This window comes from Pteropus alecto, unplaced genomic scaffold (genome assembly GCF_000325575.1).
Source record: "Pteropus alecto unplaced genomic scaffold, ASM32557v1 scaffold311, whole genome shotgun sequence".
Classification (NCBI taxonomy): Eukaryota; Metazoa; Chordata; class Mammalia; order Chiroptera; family Pteropodidae; genus Pteropus; species Pteropus alecto.
The window spans coordinates 3,867,530-3,887,203 of record NW_006431916.1 but is presented as its reverse complement, the minus strand read 5'-3'; the positions used below and the strand labels follow the sequence as shown (position 1 = coordinate 3,887,203).

Here is a 19,674-nt window from a genome sequence, read left to right as displayed (position 1 = left end):
AAGACTGACACTATTTCCCTTGTGCTAAGAGTGACAGCAGTATTGCTCTCCTGGGAGCTTAGTGATGAGAAAGGGAGGTTCATATCATGAATATGTACCAGTTGTTTTGAATTATCATAAAACAAACATGAGATTTGTTTTACTTTCCTGGTAAAGATATTTTTAGAGCAGTTTTAGGTTCACAGCAAAATTGAGAAGAAGGTACAGAGACATCCCATATATTTTCTGCCCACACACATGCATATTCTCCCCCATTATCAATATCCCCCAACAAAGTGTAACATTTGTTACAATTATTAAATCTATATGGAGACACATTGTCACCTAAAGTTTATAGTATACACTAGGGTTCACTTTTGGTGTTTTACATTCTGTGGGTTTGGACAAATGTATAATGGCATTTATTAACCATTATAGTATCATAACAGAGTATTTTCACTGCCTTAAAAATTATCTGTGTTCTTCCTATTCATTTCGCCCTCCCCATTAACTCCTGGCAATCACTCTCATAGTTTTCTTTTTTCCCAGAATGTCATAATGTCATACGGTTGGAATCATATAGTGTGTAGCCCTTTCACATTGGCTTCTTTAGCTTAGTAATATGAATTTACTTTTCCTCCACGTCTTTTCATGGTTTTATAGCTCTTTTTGTTTAAGTACTGAATGATATTCCATTGTCTAGATGTACTACAGTTTAACCATTCACCTAGTGAAAGACATCTTGGTTGCTTCCAAGTTTTGACAATTATAAATAAATATCCATATGCAGAGTATTGACTGAGCATAAGCTTTTAGGTCCTTTCGGGAAATACCAAGAGTGAAATTGGATCTTAAGAGTATGTTTAGCTTTGCAAGGAACTAGCAAACTGTCTTTCAAAGCAGCCATGCATTTTCCATTTCCACCAGCAATGAGTGAGAATTCCTGTTGTGCCACATTATTGTCAGCATTTGGTATTGTCCGCATTTGGAATTTGGCCATTCTAATAGGTTTCTAGTAGTGTCCCATTGTTGTTTTAATTTGCATTAGAAAAATAGTTTAAAGACACAGAATAGAGAGCCTTGAAATAGACCCACAAAAATAGTCAACTGATCTTTGACAAAGGATTAAAGACAATACAATGGAGAAAAAATAGCCTTTTCAACAAATGCCTTTGGAACAACTGGACATCCACATGCAAAAAGAAAAAATGAATCTAGACACAGACCTTATACACTTCACAAAAAAGTAACTCAAAATGGATCACAGACCTAAATGTTAAATGTAAAACTAAAAATCCCAGAAGAGAAAAATAGTTTAAAGACACAGAATAGAGAGCCTCAAAATAGACCCACAAAAATAGTCAACTGATCTTCGACAAAGGATTAAAGACAATACAATGGAGAAAAAAATAGCCTTTTCAACAAATGCTGTTGGAACAACTGGACATCCACATGCAAAAAGAAAAAATGAATCTAGACACAGACCTTATACACTTCACAAAAAAGTAACTCAAAATGGATCACAGACCTAAATGTTAAATGTAAAACTAAAAATCCCAGAAGATAGCAGAGGAGAAATCTAGATGGCCTCGTGTTTAGTGATAACTTTTTAGATATGACATCAAAAGTACAATCCTACATAAGGAAGAATTGATAAGCTGGACTGTATTAATATTAAATTTTTCTACTCTGTAAAAGACACAAGAGAATGAAAAAGCAAGCCACGAAGTGGGAGAAAATATCTGCAAAAGACATATGAAAAAGGACTGTTACCCAAAATATACAAAGAACACTTAAAATTCTACAACAAGAAAACAAACCGATTTTAAAAGTGGGCCAAAACCTTAACAGTACCTCACTAAAGAAGATATTCAGATGGCAAATAAATATATGAAAAGATGCTCCACAACATATGTTATCAAAGATGAGACTTTTTATTTAAAAAAAAAAAAAAGAGTCTATGGCCATGCTACCCTGAACACACCCGATCCCATCTGATCTTGGAAGCAAAGCAGGGTCAGGCCTGGATAGTACTTGGATGAGAGACCACCTAGGAAGAGCAGGTGCTGTAGGTGAAAAAATAAAAAATTTAAAAATTTTAAAAAAAAGAGTACTTGGTTGCTCAATTTTCAAAAACAGGTTGATATAGTTATTAGATTTCTTAGTAATAATTGTAATAAATTAATATTATGTTTCACATTTTAAAGTTAATCTGTTAGAGACATTTATTTTACTTGTAAGATGACTACTTACTAGGAACAGCACCTAAGATGTGTTTTCATTCATGGAGAATATATACAGTTTTGGTACTAGTTGAGTTAATCAAGGAAAATTAATGAGGTCATAGTAGGTTAATTACCAGTTTTTGAGCATGCATAATCGCCCATGACAAACAGTTTATGATTTTAAACAAACTTTTTTCAACAAATATTTTTATGAAATACATTTAATTATAATAAATATAATCATAAGTGTATAAGCCAACTGTCTTTGGAAATATTAAAATAAAAATTTTAATATTATAGGAAAGTTTATCCCTCCCTTTTAGTAAACTAGTCGAGATATAGACTCCAGTTTTTAATGATTAGATACAAGTAAATATAGATTTATTTAAATTTTGTGGTAAATGAGGACATGTAAACACTTACCAACCTGCTCCTTATCTAATTAAACATAAGCTAGTAATTATTCTATCTTCTATTCTCAAAAGCACTTATGTCAACAGCTTATCAGGCCCTAAAGTTTCTTGCTTTCAAAAAAAATGACTTGCATCCTAGGGCTTCAACTTTCAATTTAAACAAGGCTAACTCAAAGATATTTTAAGGTTTATAATTATTTTTTTACAGAAATATAGAATTTTACCAGAACTACAGCATGACAGAAATTTTAGAGACCATCTAGCCCAAATCCCTTAATTTTACAGATAAGAAAAAAATACTGGAAAATGGGGAAATCTGCCCAAAATCACAGCACCAGACTTGGAGTTGGGAATCCAGGGCTCTCCTAATTCCCAGCCCTCTGACTCCTAACTTGCTTAGACTTCTTTTAAAATCATGTATCATTAGGCAAAACACAGCTGAGTAAGATAGGCACCTATCATTTTCATCAGAATATACTAGCTTCACTGGTTGTTAGATTTCTTAAAGAGATATAAACACTGTCCTCAAAGAGAATGTAATCTGACAGAAGAACCCAGGTAGACACATGTGAAGGATGAAATAAAATGTAATTTATTTCCAATTAGTTCGAGTAACAGAAGGAAACAGTGGTGCCCTTTAAGGGATTAAGAAGTACAAACTACCAGTTATAAAATAAATAAGTCACGGGGATGTCATGTACAGCACAGGAAATATTGTCAATAATATAATAACCTCGTATGGTAACAGATGGTTACTAGACTTATTGTGGTGATCACTTTGTAAGCTATATAAAAGTTGAGTCACTATGTTGTACACCTGAAACTAATATAGTATTGTATATCAACTATACTTACTAAATAAATAAAATCCTCAGAAATATACCTATATAAGAATTCCTGCCAACTTTATATCTCTCTTTTAATGAATACCACATGTAGAAAAGGACAGTTATGTTAGACACAATTTAGAAGAAGGGGAAGGACACGAGATACCAGTGGTTGTGAAAACAACCTAGAAAAGATAAAGCTGGGTCACAAGTATTTGTAAAATATTGATTTTTATGGTCCTATATTGAGGGACACCATGGAACAAACAATGTGACAGTGTGATATCTTTAATATGTCAGATGTGTAATCTGACCCACATTTATAAAAATCATTTTAAAATTCTTTCCTAACTGCCATAGGAGATAATACTTTCGATGTCCTTACTTCCCAGGGCTTGATCTTATTTCTTTCTATAATAAATAACAATGCTAAGTGAGAGTCCAGTATTTCAGAGCACTTCAGCCCTCATAGGTCATAATCAGCAGCTTGGTTTAAACAGATCCTAAGCTGCCTGACTTTTATATACATGGAGGGTAGGGAGTTGGTCTGCAGTTTTATCAAGAATTATAACAGGCAAGAACAATGTGTAGACACCAACAAAGATATTTTAAATGTTGATAGAAAAACAGGAAAAAAAAAGGAAAATCTGTATGCAGAACAATCTGGGTGATTAAGCTTTATATCTTCAGATAAATGAAGTTATTTGCCATGAAGGGGAATTATGACTTTCACTTGTTTCTGCATAATTTATTCTATTTTCATATCAAACTTCAATAGTCCTAATACGTACTAACAATAATTGTTACTGTAGTTGTGATAGCTGTAAAGGCAGCCAGTGAATAAAGGAAATCCAATAGGTTGCTCAGTTCTCACTAGGTGATAAAACAAATTCATGTCAGATTATACTAACCCATTAGGAGAATTCAAAAAAGGTCCTATCACATGCAATTTGGAAAATTTAATAAACAATATCTAAAACACTGAAAATGTGACAACTTTCTGATCTTTGACTTAAGCCAAGTGTAAAGAATTAAATCATAAGACCTAAAAGTAGTTCTCAAGGAGCCAATAACAAAGTCAAGTGTCCTAACTAGTTTGAGACTTAGAGCATGCTTTCCTCCTCTTTTGTGGGTATGCACATTTTGGTACTCTAGTAAGTGATAATATTGTCATGGCATACTAAAAAAAATTGAAAGTTATTTTGGAGATTCTCTAAAGAGAAATAAAATATTAGGAATATATTAAATATTTAATTTAATAAAATTTATAAATAAAATATTTTTAAAAATTCTAAGAGAAAATTGAAATCTTGTTAATAGAATAAAATTGTTAATTCAGGTTTTATGCTAAAATGACTGTCAGCCAGTTCCTGACAAGACTTCTTAATGATAAGCTCTTTAAATTCTTGATAGTCATTGTTGATGAGAAACAATTCACAAAAGTAGATGATAAAAAATTTAAAGCCATTGTTGTTTTTTACAACCATCTAAATATTTAAAACAGTTGAAATTACATTTAAAGAATCTAAAAACTCTTCCTTAGCTTCCATGATCAAATGTAATAGTGAATTTTCTTATGACTTGTAGGTGGGGTTTGAATAAAATAATTTTTTTCATATCAAATATTTCAAAATACTGATAATTCTTTTACTCGTGGGTGGTATTTGCAGTGTTAGAGTAGTCACATACTGAAGCCAGCTCGGATTCCAAGTGATACCAAGTAAAAGGGAAGGACACAAGTGTTGAGACGTTGAAAAATACTGGATCCTTCAATACTTAAACCTGAGAGTTTTGAGATGTCTAAAGCCGTGAGGAGAACAAAGAACCAAGTTTGTCTGATGAGCTGGCAAATTTTGTCTTTCCTGGTAAAGTCTCTCCACTCCACCTCAATGTCCCTGCCTTGCAATGTTGTAGCAGAGTGAGGGCTTGTATGGGTTATTTCCCTTGAGACTTTCTGGCTTCAAACAGATAATAAAATCTTTCAATTTTCTGCAAATCAAGCTAGTTTTCATTCTCTTAAGAACTCCAAAGAGCCATGAAAACCAGTAATATTGATAAAGGGGGTTCATAGACCTTATCTTTTGAGTATATTAGCAAAGATAGTATGCTTTAGAGGGGAGATATACCAATAGAATTTGACAGTTCTGTATTCCCCACTTCCTCATGCGGATATTACATTACAGCTCAACCAAACAGCTCACCACTGCCCGGATGTTCAATATGAACTCTAAACTCTCTCTATTCTTTCTCTTACTACTCATTCTCTAAGGCCTGGTATCAGTGTCACCCAGATACGATGCCCTCCTCACCACTACCTCTGCACCCTGGTAGTCACTGTTCTTGAATATCTACAGCATTATGTTCATTTCTTCAAGGAACTTAATACATTATACTTAATTACGTGTTTGTATGCCTTCAGTCTTAATGCCACATTGAGCAGAAAACTTATCATACCCTTCAAGGGCCTGTCAGTACACAGGAAACATTCGATAGAAAAGTAAATACTATGTTCTCTATTTAACTGTCACAAACTCAACTCTCATGTCTAGTTGGGTTACAGTTCTGCCCCCAGAGTATACTGGTATATATTTCCTTGATCCTGACATTCTCACACTTTTCAACTCTGGTCTTCTGGTCTTCCTCTCATGCTGGAGCTACCCCACAGCTCCAGGTCCACCCAGTTACTGCCAAGTAGATGGCAACTGCTACTCTGCTGCCCCCTAGGGGATCTTGGCCAACAAAGATGGGCTTTGCTCTACTAGTGATGTAATGAATTTTATCAAGGGAAGCATTCAAGTGGTCATGGATCTATGAGAATAAAATGATATTTGTTTCTGCAAACGACCGAAAACAATAGATACAATAGTAAGTTAAGCCTCAGGGTTTAAACTGTTTTCCATAATATGGAGCTATATCTCTAAGCATCTCAGACTCTACAGATTGTATTGCAATAAACTGGTATCAGTTGGGCTTCCTCACTATCTGGCCATTTTCTTTCTGGTTGATATTCAATATTTTAAAATAATTTCAAAAATTCTTGAGATTTATAAAAATTAAACAGAAAGTAAGACTCAAAATGTTTAGTGAATGACAATTGTCCACCAAAAAAAATCAAAAACAAATGTAACAAAAATTCTTCGATATAAATTTAAAACAATTAAATGTGAATTTGCAGATATGAAAGAATATTTCAATTTAGAAATTTAAAAACCCAGAAGTAAACAAAAAACAAGAAGATTGTGAAACAAAAGTGGGCTAAAGCTAGGAAAGATAAGAAAAGACAAAATCTCAAATTAACATCACATTACAAGGTACCCAAAAAAATAGATTAAATTGAAAACATATTAAAAAGTTATTAGACAATTAGATTTTTTAAATTATACCATTTACAACAGCATCAAAAAGTCTAATACCTATGAATAAATTTAATAAAATATGTGCAAGATCTCTAACTTAAAACTACAAAATATGGCTGAAAGGAATTAAAGAACACTTTGTAAGTGCAGAGCTGTACTATACTTACAGATTGGAAGATACAATGCTCTTATTTGCATCTTCTCTCCAAATTATTAAATGTCCTCCTCAAATTAATCTGTAGATTAACACCATCCCAATCAATCCCAGCAAGCTGTGTGTGTGTGTGTGTGTGTGTGTGTGTGTGTGTGTGAAAATTGATTACATCTCATTCCAAAATTTATATGGAAATACAGAAAACTAGAATAGGTTTTATTTTTTTATTATTATTTATTATTGTTTATGCCTACAGCACCTTATCTTCCTAGGTGGTCTCCCATCCAAGTACTAACCAGGCCCAAACCTGCTTAGCTTCCAAGATCAGACATTGGGCTTGTTCAGGGTGGCATGGCAATAGACGATGATTTGTGGCTCCCCAAACCTGCTTAGCTTCCAAGATCAGACATTGGGCTTGTTCAGGGTGGCATGGCAGTAGACAATGATTTGTGGCTCCACTGAAGCATGAACCCAGGGCCTTCTGCATGTAAAGCAGACATACTAATCACTATACTATGGACCTACATCCTAGAATAAGTTTTAAAGAAGAACAACAAATGTAAAAGATTTACACCTCCAGATTCCAGCCACAGTAATTAAGACGGTGTGGCATTGTGTACAAGGATAGAAATAAACCATAAAAAAAGAATAAAGTATCCAGAAATGTGTGTGTGGAAAGTGGCAATTGTTACTTGGTTTTCAACAAAGGTACCTTTTAATAAATGGTTCTGGGTCAATTGGATAGTCCTACAGAAAAAAAAAAAAAAAAAAAACAACTTTCTAATTCACACGCAAGTTTTAATCTGAGATAGATTATAAATCTTAATAGCAAAAGATTAAACAATAGAGTTTCTAGAGAAAACAAAAGAATATGTTCAGGATATTTCGGGTAGGCAAAGATTTTTTAACAGACTGCAAGTAACAATAATCATAAAAAAAAACTTGAGAAACTGGACTTTGTCATAATTACGTTTTTGTTCATCAAAGACATTATCAGAAGTGTTAAAAGACAAGATATGGACTGAGAAAGATGTTTGCATTTATATAATAAAGGACTTATTTCTGGAATATGTAGATAATGCCTACATATTAATAAGGAAATATTTAAAAATTCAATTTCAAAAATGGGCAAATAACCTGAACAATTTCCAAAGAAGATACACAAATGTCAGCATTAGAAAAATTATTCAGCATCATTAGTTATTAGAAATTTAAATTATATGGCAATGATATGCCAATATAGAACCATCCAAATGACCACAAATAAAACGTCTAGCAATATTATGTACTGGCAAGGATGTGAAAAACTGGAAATCTCATATATTGTTGGTAGAAGTACAAGCTGGCAAACACTTTAAGTAACTGTTTGGAATTATTTACTATCATCTAAATCAGAAATTCTATTTCTAGATATATACCCAAGAGGAGCAAGAGCATATGTCCAATAAGAAAACACATACACAATTACTTTATACCTTAATAGGAGCTTTATACCTAACCATGAAAAACTGTCATAAACAAGCAAAATTTGGAAACAACCCAAATATTTCTAAATGGATTGTAGACATAAATTTGAAAAGAAAAAAATATAAGCCTTTTAGAAGATAATATGGGAGAATGGTTTCAACCATCAGGTAAGGAAGAAATTTCTAAACAGGATGAAAAGATTGATACATTTTATATGAAGATAAAATTAATTTCTGCTTATCAAAAGATATGACTAAAAGAATATAAAAACAAGTCACAGAGTAAGAAGAGATATTTAAAACATTTATAACTAACAATTCTACTCCTGGATTTATGTCCAAAATAAATGTGGGTATATGAGTACCAGGAGGCATGAATAAGACCATTCTTTACAGTACTTTATATAATAACTAAAAACTGGAAATGAGTAAAATATCTGCCAGCAGTAAATAGTTAAATTAGTAGCGGTATATTTATGTAATGAAATGTCAGATAGCACTGGCAATTCACAAACTATAGCTTCCTAAAACAACGTGGATAAATTTTATAGAATGAAAGAAATTGGACACCAAAGAATGATTCCATATGTACACAATTCAAAAACACAGTCAAAATAAACTATATCATTTAAAGGTGCAGTGGCATACAGAAAGTTACAAAGAAAAGCAAAGAAGAGTATTATAAAATTTAGAAGAGTTACATTTGTTAGGACAAAAGGGGTTACCATATTTCTTGATCTGGATGGTAATTTAAATGGGTATTCACTTTCATAAAAATTGGTTGAAGTTAAGTTATATATTTACACTTTATTAATTTTTCTGAGTGATATTACATTTCACAATAAAGACATCATGAAAATGAACTCTGTTTTCATTATCTACCTAAAATTACATGCTTACTCTTGGAAGTATTATCTCACTCACTTAAAAACTATAATCTCAAAGGTATGAAATAATTTTAAAGTTTTCCTTTCATTATACAATACAAAATAGAACAGAAAATTCCATCTCAATAATAATTATATCTCAATAACGTAAAATTACATCTCCCTGCTATTCTCATTTCACAGCCTATTTTCTTCCCTTCTCAGGAAAAAAAAATTACAAATAACAAATTGAGATAAAATTGGACATAGCTAGAAAATTAGAAAGATAAAACAGGATGTTGTCATGAAAAAGCAACTCTTAGACTGCCAGGACCCAAATGCTGAGTTGCAAGGCTGACACAATAGCTCTTTCTAGCTTATATTTAAAAAGGAAGGATAGGAGTCATTGCCAGACATAGCGAAAGAACTATCCAGTTACAAGATAATTCTAATGGAAGTTTAGTCACTATATAATTTAAGCCCCAACAATTAGATCACCAGTCCCTGTAGTAGAAACTATGTAAATGAAAAACTACTTTTTTTTTTTTTAATTTGGAGAAGGAACCTGGATCTATGCCTGCTGTTTCACAGACTGGCTCCCATACAAAAGGGCAAGAAAAGACTAGAAGAAAGGAGCAGACAGACCACTCCAGATTTGTAGGTGGCAGGTTTGATAAGCAAAGGAACTTACATACAAGGCTTATCTTGGGTGCCACAATGAGAGTACATCTCCACACCTACTCGCCAGAATCTAAAAAGTTTAGATCTAGGCCGTAACGGGCTTCAGTCACATATACTGTCCAGATGTCTCAATAATGTGTTACCCTCTCAAGGTCACGTCCTTGAAATCAGCAACTACTGTGAGAATGTTCGTGGGAAAAATGCTCACTCCAAGGACCGGAGGTGAGGAGCCTCCTATTTCCTGATTGTCCAACTGGAGGTTACATCATCCAGATGACCTCCTCCAACAATGCCTTTGAGCTTCTGCTCACTAGCCCTCTGGCCTATAAAAAATCATTCAGTTAAAGCCTCAGTTTTCTCAATTGTAAAATGATGGACTCAATCTTTGCCCTAACTATCCCAGAAGATGTTCTGAGAAGCAACTGAAGAAATAGTTGTAATATCTTATACATATGTATACAATTATGTATATATTATAGATAAGAAAAGGATAAACATATGTAAGGGATTTGTGTGAGTTTCATAAGCTCCAAAAACGTTATTTCACATGTGTAAAATGAGTGGTGGGGAACCTACATGGTATTTCTTCAAACAATTCAAACACTAACCCAGTGAATCACTGGCATTAATAGTATTGTATAACAGCCCTCGGGTATGCTGGGTGGCATAGAGATAAGATGGACTAATGTTGCTCCAGCAGTTATAGTGGGGACTCAAATAGAAAACTGATCAATGATTCATTTTAGGATTATAGCAGTCAACCTTCTATAATTAGTTTAAGGAGTGAAACATCAAACGAAGGACTTGTCAAAAGAACTTAAAATCAGATTACTTTTCCAGTGTAATCATTATTTAATATCAGAACATTTGCCAATTTATTCAGAGAATTCCTGGCCCTTCCATACTTTCCCGTTGCAAATAACTGGCTTGAGAAGAATTCATTTCATTCAGAAGCAAAGAACATGTCTTATCTCAGTACCCTCAACCCAGCGCAGTGCCTGGCATTTGAAGTTTATTACATGACTCAATTAAGTGGACGGTTTTGTCTTTCTTATACGTTGTAATATCTACTAAAATCTTAAAAAATGCAAATGTAGCCCTCCCACAACATGCCATCAGTCCTAGTTTGTTTTAATAAAATTTCTTTAAATATTCAAGGAATAGATAATTCTTAACATCTAAACTATTTAATATTTAATGGCAATCTTTTCAATTAATTTCACAAGGCCATTTGGACATTAAAATTAACAAACTATATAATGGAATAAGAGTAGAAATCACATTTGCAGTAGTGGGAAATGTGAAGATAATCAGAAAACTTTACAAATATACTGACATAATGGAAATGAAATCCATGTTTTTGAAAGGGACCTCAAGGGTGTAAAATATCAATTAATCAATTTAACTAAAAAATAGCTGGAATAGCAAAGACAAGTTTTGGAAACATAGAGTGAGATAAACTCATTTTTCTTATAATAAAACACATATTCAAGATACAATAATTAAAACACTGTGGATCTGAACCAGAAACAGAACAACAGATGATTAGAATAGAATAGTACCTGGAACTCCCAAAAGTCTACTGAAGAATTTAATACATTTTGTGGTATTGAAGAACAGTGGGGAAAGGACAGATATAAACAAATAGTAGGGGGAAAATAGACTAACCATTCATACAAATAAATGAATTAGACATTTAAATTAAACCTTAAATAAAAATAAACTCCAGCAGGATTAGGAAATTAAATATTTTTTAAATGTCTAAAATAGAACATGAAAATGAAATACATGCGAACATGCTTATAATCAAAGACCTATTTCTAAGAATAACTTTAAAATCAATAATCATAAAGATAGGTTTTAGGTAAAAATCTCAATATTTTTGTATATAACAAGAATAAACAGCTGAAGAGTTGTAAAATGGTAAAGGTATTTTTGCTTGCTTTTTTTTTTTTTAATAATCAATTGAAAAAGCAACAACTAAAGTGAGAAACAAACAAAAATCCTTTCTGAGACAGAACTAGGAAACACCCATATCCGCAAAGTCATATCTATTTGAGGAAGAACTGCAAGGATGGTAAAACCTGGACCAGACAAAGGAGGATATGGAGGAAGAATGTTCATTATAGAGCCCAGGTGAAAGCAGCTGATCAGTTGCCTCTAAAATGTGAGGTACGTGAACGGGGCAAAAGCAATGAAATTTTGTTTGGAGGTGAGGAAGTGACACCTCGGAGACACATTAAATCCCTTCCAACACAACAAAGAGGCAAAGGAATTATGGATAAGTAGAAAAAAAGCAAAAGAAGCTTTCAAACATGCTATGATGGCTACCCTGGGACAGGGTAAAAAGGAATCTGTGATGGGCAGAAACTCTGCTGTTGCTAATTTTTCTTATTTAAAGTTTAGAACAGGACTTAACCCCTTACAACTATACATCCTATTTTACATGGGGCTTCATTCTGTACCAGAGAGAATTCCTGGCCCTTCCATACTTTCCTGTTGCAAATAACTGGCTTGAGAAGAATTCATTTCATTCAAAAACTAAGACACTTGCCATGGATTGGCACTGCATGATGCAGTGTTAATTTTACCAAAATTTCCTGAAAGAGATACGCATCCACCAGTGAGGCAGGGGGTGGGCATAAACAACATCTTTCATGATATTCCCCCAAAGCCATTTGTGCCAAACCATCAGTAGTAGTAGGACCTGCATCAGATAATTGTTGTAAGTATATCCCACCACTATATCCTAAAAGCTTTTGAAACTAAAAAATTACCAATAAGAAGAGAAAACACCATCCTGATGAGAAAGCAGTATAGATTGTTCTGAAAAATACCAATGGGAGAAACTTTCACAAGTTCAGAATTCTGGTAAATACAAAAAAGTCACATGGATTGAAAAGTGTTAAGGCTGTCTGGGCCCCTGAAAATCTCAGAAACAACCACTAAGTCGTTTTTTCTGGAAGGATAAAGCCCTATCTTGAGGGGAAAACACTGGAAACAAAAATAAATTGAACAGAGTAAGGACAGTGAAGACAAAAAGGAGGAAGGGCTCTGAGGAAGCAGAATCCAGGAAGCACCGTCTGAAGTAGAGAGCACCAATAAGAAAATAAGGCCTGTAGAAGGGGAGGCTGGAACACAGTTAAAAGGCAGAAAATGTTATTGAATTCAACTTGGCTCTAGAATCCAACAAGACTACACAGAGGCCATATTTAAAATTTTTAAAGATAAAAACAAAGAAGGGAGTCACTGAGCTCTGAAGCTAGGAAAGATACCCTCCTTCATCCTTCCCACCCAACAGGAAATTCCTTCTAATAGCCCAGAAAAACTCACCTTATTTAAACATAGGAAACACACACACGCAAAAATACAATTTAACCCTATATAATACAAATTATAAAAAAAATTATTTAAAGAAAAAAAATTACAGAGAGTCTCTTGGGTGGGGGGTGGGCCCAGAGGGGCATATGTCAGAGCTCAAGTGGGATGAGGTATCCACATTGGGAAGTGGGAGTAGCAAAGAGGTGGCAGAAGGAACAAAAGATTAGTTTTAAGCAGAGGAACTGACCAAATATATAAATAAATTAAGGCCGGGTTTTCTCAGAGGATAGATACAATATGAAAAGATGAAAAGGGAGGACACTAAAATGAACCCTGGGGAAGGAGGTGTTGGAATGACCTCATGGTTTTGAAAATATACATGGATATAGAAATAAATATAAGCGTGTGTGGGTGTATACACTAGTTCTCTCCACTGAGAGGGACTAGGAGAAGTGACATACCAGCAGCAATTAGCACACCCAGAACTCAGATCTTGGTTTCTAAAAGCCATTTTCTACTAAAAGGAACCAGAATTCCTTGCGGGGGAAAAAAGGAATGATTCCAAGCCTGGAAAAATAGGGAAAGTAGAAGATGACCCTGGTACATCTTTTTGTGCATGAAAATAAAGAAATGCTCAAAGAATGAAAGGGTCAAGAGGAAACAGAAGCCATCTTTAAGGGACTCCCACTGACCAAATCTGAGACAATTCAAACATCAAAATAAACAATAATAATAATAAATTATAAGACATTAAATTTAAAAATCTGTAAGGCCATCCTAACTTAAATAAATGAATTAAGCAATAATATGCTGAGGAATAGGATATTTACATAGTTTGAAAGTACTTACAAAATACTTAGAAAAAAATTAACTTTATAGTACAGAAACCTAGCAGACATTTTAATCAGTGGCAAAGTTATCATTGCCAGTAATAGAAAAATCTAAATAATGCACCACAGGATGAAATATATTAAAAACAGCATAGGTTTTGTGTTTTTACATCCGATAATGCAAAAATTAATTCTAAACCTGCAGGAAAACTGACAAATGTAAACTGAGGGGACATTCTACAAATTAACTAGCTAATAATATTCAAAAGTCTCTCAAGGTTTTAAAAGCTAAGGACAAACTGAGAAGTGGTTCTAGATAGCTAAAGATACTAAAGAAATATGACTACTAAATGCAGTGTTAGAATCTGGACTGAATCCTTTTGCTGTAAAAAAACATTACTAGGGATATTGGCCAAACTTAAATAAAGTCTGAGGATTAGATAGTAATAATACATCAATGTCAATTCTCTAATTTTGACAGTAGTGTTATGGTTATGTAGGAAAATTTCTTTGTCAGTAGGAAATATCCATAAGTATTTGGTGGTGATGAGACATTATATCTACAATGTACTCTCAGAAGATTCCGGGAAAAATGTCTCTGTATTTTACTTTCATATTTTCTATAAGTTTGACATTGTTTCAAAAAAAAAGAGTAAATTAGAAGAAAGATAAGAATAGACACATAGAAAGCAAAGAAAAATTTTAAAACAGTAAGGAATAAAAATAAAACAGAAAATAAAAAAAGATTTTAAAATATTGACATATGAAAGACCAGAAAAGAAAATGGAATATGGGTAGTAATAGAATCCCCAAAGGAAAAAAAATCAAAACAAATACAAATATTTAAAACCATATCTTAAGAAAGCTTTCTAAAGTTAAAAAAAAAAAAAGTTTGGAATATGTATGCTGAAGTGAAACTCTAAGGAACTGATAAATATTTTGCAGAATGGTCAAACCAAAACCTATCCTAATGTGGAACCTCAAGGCTAGAGAAATTTTTTTGAAAAAATGGGAGGGGGTAGTCTAAACAGAAGACAAATGATAGTGGGAGTAAAATCAATAGTCAATTTAAAAACAAGACGTAAGTTTGAACTGTTATCATTGGCTCTTGATGAGTTCATAGGTGTTATCAATACTGCTCAGTTATTTATCTGAGGAATCGGCACAGAGTTTGAGGTCACTAAAGATTAATCAAGTGAGAATATTTTCAAAGAAGTTAAAAACGCCACTTCTGTACAAACTGAAGTAGAATCTACCAAGACGTGTTATAACTGATGGCGATAAAAATATGAGTGGAGTGAAACAAAAGCTTAGATTGACAAATTTACAAAACTTACAATATTTAAACCTACTATTCATTGTACTATTAGCAGGTACTCTTGAGGACAATATTTAAATTAATCACGTGTTATAAATACAGTGGCATCAACATTGAACTTCATGTGCTCTTATAGTGCTAACCATTGACAATTCTGAGAATTTTCATTTGGAAATAGAAGTTCTATAGCCTTTATTGCTCAACCAGACAGAAAGTTAATAACAGCACTGGTAAACATTTTTTGACTTTTTGGGGCAGAGGGCTGAGATTAAAATTTTTCTGAATATTACTCGGCCATTAAAAAAAATGCAATCCTACCATTTGCAATAGCATGGATGGACCTAGAGGTTATTATGCTGAATGAAATAAGTCAGACAGAGATAAATACCATATGATTTCACTTATATGCAGAATCTAAGGAATAAAAAGAACGAACTAATAAAAAACAAACACAAATATAGAGGAATATAGAGAACAATCTGGTGATGGCCAGAGGGAAGGGAGGTTGTGGGGCTGGGAGAATGGGGTGAAAGGTTAAAGAAGTACAAATTAGCAGTTGAAAGATAGTCAAAGGGATGGGGAGCACAGGATAGGGAATGCAGTTAGCATTAATGTAATGGGTAGGTGGAGAGCCACAGGAGAGAAAGAGCAATTGGGGGGGGGGGTCGTTTTATAAACTATACAAATGACTAACCAATGTACTGTATACTCGAAACTAATAAAATAAGATTAAAGATTTTTTTTCTGAATGAGAAAAACTGCCCTCAACAGCCATCGTTAAACATTGAATGGCTTTGGAAATTAGCTGTTGCTACAAACTTGAAAATGCATCTTCAACTCAACAAAAAATAACAGGACAAAACACTGCTTATATGTGAAACTTATTCAGCTGTAAAGTCATTTCAGTGACAACTTCTGTTTGAATCTCAAGTACTGTCAAACTGCTTTGTACACTTCTCATGCTGTCAAAAGTTAAAACAAGAAGTGAGATTCCTTTGCCACACAAATTTGCAGATGTATTTTCCAAGTTCAAACTTTAGTTCCAGCAGCATTTTTCAGACCACAATATATAAAAGAATGAACCTATGTGGATTTCTTATCCTTCATTCCCACGTGTCCTCTCCATACTTTCAAGATTTTCCTTCATTCTACAGCACTTTCCCAAACATTTTCATAGTTTTACAAATCCTCTTATCCTTCAAAGATTTCCCTAAACATCCCAACCCCAGATTTTTCTCTAAGCCCAACTCTTATGATAATTACCTTCTCTTTCATTTGACTCTTTCTATATATACCTTTTTCTGTTTACTACAAATCCACCTACACAATCAATATTTCCCCATATACACTGTAAGTTCTCTGAGGGAAAAAGCTACATCTTAAAGTACAACTCAAAATCCCCTGTTGGCAACACCCGAAACACTGGAAAATGTTGGTTCATTAACTGCTTAAGCAAGTATTCTGATAGGTACAAACATAAAAGTGATGAAAGAGGACTATGGAAAGACTCATCAACACTGCTCTTACAAATTTAATTCAACCAACATGCCCTAGGTTATTTACTTACTTTTGGCTAGCCGTAGAAATGAATCTAAAATTGTCTCTACTCCCAGGGAATAAAAAGTTAAGATAAGATTATTTACTGCAATGGTTCTCAACTATAGGCAGTTTTGTTCCCCAGGATACATGTATCAGTGCCTGAAGACATTTTTGTCACAAATGGGAGGTGCAAGATGCTACTGTTATATAGTGAATAAAGCCCAGGGGTACTGCTAAACATCCTACAATGACAGGGCAGTTGTCCACAACAATGAATTATCTGGGTCCAAAGGTCACCAGTACCAAGGGAGAGAAACCCTAATTTACTGTGCCAGTGTGGGCTGAGATATATGACTATAGTTTACAATACTTGTTCTCATCTTCTAAATTATAGTTTTCATGTGACTTATTATTTGAGAATCTAGGGCTGATGTTCTCCCCCAACATTCACTCCCATTTCACTAGACTAAAAACTTTATGAGGCTGGAAACTGGTCCTCTTCTTTCACTGAGGTGCTCAGTGAATGTCTGTTGAATGAATAATTAAGTATTGAAATGTTTGTTATCCACTCTCACTCCCCAGCACCTTGGTTTAACACTTGCTTTCTAGAACTACTGACCCTTCAGAAATATAGCAGGACCTTCAGCAATGTTTTTTAACATATAAGAATTTTATACTTCTTCTTTAAATAACTTATTATGGGAAAATCTAACATGTAAGGCAGAAAAAAGTAGAGATGCTCCATTGAGTCAAAGGTGAGGGATCTGGAGCCCAATGGCCAGCACATTGTGGTGTCCCCTAAAGTGGACATTGAAAATCTAACCCGTTCAAATTACACTCGAATAACAACTGGTGAAACTGAAGTAGAGTCAAAGTAACCAGATAGTGCATTCCTTCACAGTGCATTCCTTCATTAAGTGCCCTGAAAGACACGTGCAGGAGGATAAAGTTCCCATTTTGTTGAACTAACCTATTATTATACTATACAATTTTAAGTGTGCAGTTAGAACTCCTATTTTTTTTTTTTAATATTTTAGCATCTAGGGCTGATGTTTTCCCCCCACATTCACCTCCATTTCACTAAGCTAAAAACTCCATGAGGCCCCTCTACACCATGGGGATTCGAGACTTGAACAAAATAAGTGGATTGACTAGCTGTGGAGGCATTTATTTGTGAATCGTTCTTTCCAGGGAGATAGGTACAGCCATGAGGTCAATTTAGGCAGAGGAAAATTAGAGAAGTCCTTCCATGTAGATAGATTCTTAATGGTGCAGGCATGTTGCACAATGGTATTTTGGAATTAAGAGAATGTGCAGTTTGAAAAAGCACAGTCTGTACATTTATTTTTAAAATCCCCTAATACCTATAATTTTCATAATATAAACCTCAGAAAAACTTGTCAAAATATTTTTGGCTGGCTGATGGGAATACTTAGAAGACAGTGGTTCTCTAATACATAATAGGAAAGTGAAAACAGGGTGTCTAAGAGAATTTTACTAGGAGAGGTTGAAGCATGAGGTTTTTATCAAGATTGCAGGGTATTTTAAGGTGGGAGGTAGAAAACGAAATTTCATGTAATGACCTGGGGCCAATGTCCTACACATCTGTTAATACAGAGGATTGAGTCTAGGCATAGAATGTGTGGAAACCAAACAAGGAGTTCATGTCAAAATTCAGAGATCTTCTACGCCAGGACCTTCATTGTGAAGAGGAGGAAACCTTCTTGGACTATGTTGCTTGTTCCTATTCTATTATACTCTGTTATGACTCTTCTCCACAATACTAGCATAAAAACACACAAGATGACTGGAAGGTCAATATGACAGCAAGGAAGGCTCTCGCAGGCTGGAGTCATGCTGTGATCTTGTCAGAGTCACAGGATTATGATAGGAGACACTGCCCCGAAGGTTTCTTCCACAAGGTGAATAAGGGGTAGGTAGTGATCAAATTTATATACACAACACAGTCTTACCTTCTTGTCATGCAACCCCCCAAATGGATTTCTCTCAAAATTTTGTGTAAAAAAAAAAAAAAAGCTGAACAAAACTGATGTATGCGTGAGTTCACTAAGGCCAATGCTCCAGCTATATTTAGTGACCTGCCAGCGAAAAAATGTTTCAATTTTCCAATAAAATCCTTTTGTAAGCCAGAGCTTTTAAAAATGTCACAAACACAGCTGTGCGGAGGACGCAGAGAGCTCTGTACCTATGACCATGAGACTGGCCTTGGAGAGTTCTTAGAACAATAATGCCACCCTGGAGTGAAAAGAAGAGGAAAAAGAGGATAAGCAAAAGCAATGTCCTTTCATCATTAATCTAACCTAGTTGAGCACTCCCTGCCATTTCCACCCATCTCAGTTCATCTGGAGCCCCTGCCTGGTCTGCGAAGCCCATTGACCAGTCATAAGCTGTTATTGGTTATTTTCAGGTGCATAAATAGATGAAATTAGAGGTCTAAAATTGAGATTTTAGCAACACAGGCAATCTTAGATAGGGAAAGCCAGAAAGGAATAGCTTTGTTTACTTATTGAAGAAATTACAGCATAAGAGGTATATATTTTAAATTGGCTATTTTTCTCAGAGAGGAGCATTACATCAGTTCAATCAGTTAAAATATATATATATAATATGATATCAATAAAGTAACAGTAACAGGAAGTAACACCCATCCTCCCTTTAGTATTAGTGCTCCATTTAAT

General features: G+C 34.1%; 1 pseudogene; it reads left to right on the top strand.

Moving 5' to 3' along the window:
* The first annotated feature begins 1,935 nt into the window (after positions 1-1,935).
* Positions 1,936-2,054, top strand: LOC112473691 (annotated as a pseudogene).
* The last annotated feature ends 17,620 nt before the right edge of the window (positions 2,055-19,674 follow it).